Below are 3,794 nucleotides of genomic sequence, written 5' to 3'. Positions count from 1 at the left end.
GGCTGGGCGGTGTGCGGGTGGTGCGGTTTTGGACAGGGTTGTGGGGGGTGTGGGGGTGCAGGTGCTCATGCGCAGTGTGCTGCTGCCTAGTCTCCTGAACGGGGAGCAGACTTCACAGAAGACTCTGAGCCCCAGAGGAGAGGTATTGAATTGATTAACCGAACGAAATAGTTCTCACCCATGTCATTTGGATAATCAAGATTCCTCTGTATATAATTCAGAAAAGGCCACCCCATTCTAAAAACAGTTCTGTTTCAGATTAGATTAGATTAGATTAGATTACAGTGTGGAAACAGGCCCTTCGGCCCAACAAGTCCACACCGACCCGCCGAAGCGCAACCCAGAAATAGTTCTCACCCATGTCATTTGGATAATCAAGATTCCTCTGTATATAATTCAGAAAAGGCCACTCCATTCTAAAAACAGTTCTGTTTTCTGGTACACCATACTCGTAAGGAGGTCCGGGGGAAGTGCTCCATAACTAAGCTATGCCACCCTGAGAGTCCCGAGGGATTCTCTGACACCCAGCTCAATAGAATGTTCTTCCTCACACAAAATGAAAGAATATAAACAGTTTCTTCCCATGCATGTCCAAAGAAGGGAGATTTGGCAAACCCAAGAGGAGGGACACCGGATCCAACTTGACCTCAGTTCCCAAGGCCCCTTCCAAAACACTCACTGTGTCATTCTAATACCTACGAAGCCTGTGGCATGACCACAAGCAATGAGTAAGAGCACCAACATCTGTTTTACATTTGGGGCACATTGGGGACGCTCCTGTCTTAAATTTCGCAAGCTGCTCCAGTGCCAAATAAACCCTGTGGAATACCTTCACTTGCATAGCCTGCATCTCATTACAAATCAAAATCTTCCTTACGTTCTCCCAAATATCCTCCCATACCTCTGACGAGATCTCAACCCTCCCCAGTTCTTGAGTTCAGATTCTGCACAGCCCCTCAGTGTCCTTCGAGACACTACCTCCTAACAAATGATAGAGGGTGCTGACCAAGAGAGCGCCCATAGACCAGAGCACTCTCCTTTCCATACCTGACATATACGGACTAACCATCAATGTAGTCTGTTTCTGTATAAAGTCCCTAACCTGAAAGTAACAAAACAGGTCTCTCCTAAATAGCTCATATTTCTGGTTCAGCTGCCTGAAAGACATCATGACCTCCCCATCAAATAAATCTCCCAAACAGGAGACCCATCTGGATTCCCAGAGCTTAAAGCCAGAGCCCATCAACCCCATCCAAAATCCTACTAAGGGAGTGTAAGGGGAAGATTTTTGTAAATTGCCCCCACCTTGTTGCATCATTCTCCATGCTTTAACCATGTTAAGGACAAGCGTATTTCTGCAATGGTCCATAACAGTCTTCATCTTGTCCATAAACAACAAACTGATGAGGGGGCATTTTGCCTGGGAGGCCTCGATGTCCAACCAGATTGACCGCGGATCCAGGCAAGCCCAGTCAGCCACGTAGGATAGTAAGGAACTCAATTGAAATTTCTTAAAATCTGGGAAAACCAACCCCCCCCAATCCCCTGTGGAATCTGCAATTTGGTCAGCTTAATAAGAGGTTGCCTAGGTTGCAAGATGAAAGATCCGAGCCAACTGTAAAGCCTCCGTAGTGTTTGCCTTGGCAGCATCAAAGAGAGCATTCACATGGGATATAATAAATGAGGAAGAACATTCATTTTGACCAGAGCTATTCTACCCAGGCAGGATATTGGAAGATTCTCCCAGAGCTGAAGGTCCTGGCTTATCTTTTCTAGCAACTGCACAAAGTTAACTTTAGATAATTGATCGAAGGCTGTGGTAATAAAAATGCCCAAATACAAGAAACCTCCTTGTGACCACCTGAAAGGGAAATGGGTTCCATCCCCAAGATGGGATATTCTAGTTAAGGCCCCCCAAAGGCATGGCCTCCAACTTCATAAAATTAATTTTATACCCCAAAAAATAGATTAATCACTTGTATTAAACGGGGCACAGATGACATCGGATCAGTTAAAGAGAGAAGAACGTCATCCACATAAAGGGTGATCTTATGCCTGCCTGATCCTACGTCCTGGTCAATTATGTTGGGGTCCCTCTGGATGGCCTCTTCCAATGACTCAATCACCAACGTAAATAATAGCGACAAGAGAGGACACCCTTGTCAGCTACCTCTACCGATACTAAAATTGTTCAACCTTATACCATCAGTGAGAACCGCTGCTTCCAGGTCACGATATAACACTGCCACCAACTTGGCAAAAGTCCCTCCAAGACCAAACTGCTCCAATACATAAAAGAGGTACAGCCACTCCACCTGGTCAAATGCTTTCTCTGCATCCAGGGAAACTACCAAGCCTGGAATCAACCCTTGCTGGCATACCTGGACCATGTTTAATACTCTTCTGACATTACTAGTAGACCTACAACCCTTAATAAACCCTGTCTGGTCCTCCTTTACGATGAAGGGCAAAACCCTCTCCAACCTCAATGCCAGCATTTTCAACAGAATTTTAAAATCCGCGTCATATGGGCCTGTACGAAGTGCAACCTCTTATTTTTAAACAAAACAACTGCTGATGCTGGAAATCAGGAACAAAAACAGAAATTGCCGGATTAACTCAGCAGGTCTGGCAGCATCTGTGTAGAGAAGTCAGAGTTAATATTTTGGGTCCAGTGATAGGAGGTAGGCAAAAAGTGGGAACTGTAGATCGATTAGTTTCAGCCCTGTAGTGAAGACATTGCTGGAGTCAATTATAAAGGAGGAGATAATTGAACGCTTGGAACAGCAAAACTCAATTCACCATTGTCAGCATGGTTCTTGAAGGGCAAGTGATACTTGACAAATTTGCTGGAGTTCTTTGAGGGTGTAACCAGGAAGATGGATAATGGGTTCAAGTGGAGGTGGTATGTCTCGACTTGCAGAAGACATTTGACAAGGTACTGCTTAAAAACTGACCCAAAGGTAATATCCCAGGTGGTTAAGAGTTGAACATAGGCTTGGATCATGATGAAGAGCTTTTGCCTGAAATTTCGATTCTCCTGCTCCTTGGATGCTGCCTGATCTGCTGTGCTTTTCCAGCACCACACTCCCAACTCTATCACTGTTGTATCACAGTGCCAGGGACCCGGGTTTGAGTCCAGCCTCGGGTGACTGTCTGCATGGGTTTCCTCCAGGTGCTCTGGTTTCTTCCCACAGTCCAAAGATGTGCAGGTCAGGTGATTTGGCCATGCTCAATTGCCCATAGTGTTAGGTGCATTAGTCAGAGGGAAATGGGCCTGGGTGTTTACTCTTCGGAGGGTCAGTGTGGACTTATTGGGCCGAAGGGCCTGTTTCCACACTGTAGGGAATTTGGGCCGAAGGGCCTGTTTCCACACTGTAGGGAATCTAATCTCATCTAATCATCTGCAGTCCTCACTTTTGCCTTGGATAGAGGATTAGCTGACTGACAGAAAACAGAGGGTCAGGAGAAATGGGTTATCCTCTGGTTGGCAACTGTAATTAAGGGGTGTAACAGGGTTCAGTTATTGGACCTCAAAATTTTACAATTTATATAAATGACCTGCAAGCAGGGACAGAGGAGAACATAGCAAAGTTCGCAGGTGATACTAAAATAGGTGGAAAAACAGGCAGTGGTGAGGAGATAAGGAGTTTACAGATGGATATTAATGGACTAGGAGAATGGGCCAGAATCTGGCAGATAGAATTTAATTTGGATAAATGTGGAATTGTCCATTTAGGCCAGAAAAACAAAAGGGAAAATTTTTATTTAAATGGGAAGCAGATTCAAAGTGT

This window comes from Chiloscyllium plagiosum, chromosome 22, assembly GCF_004010195.1.
Source record: "Chiloscyllium plagiosum isolate BGI_BamShark_2017 chromosome 22, ASM401019v2, whole genome shotgun sequence".
Classification (NCBI taxonomy): domain Eukaryota; kingdom Metazoa; phylum Chordata; class Chondrichthyes; order Orectolobiformes; family Hemiscylliidae; genus Chiloscyllium; species Chiloscyllium plagiosum.
This window is presented reverse-complemented; position numbering follows the sequence as displayed.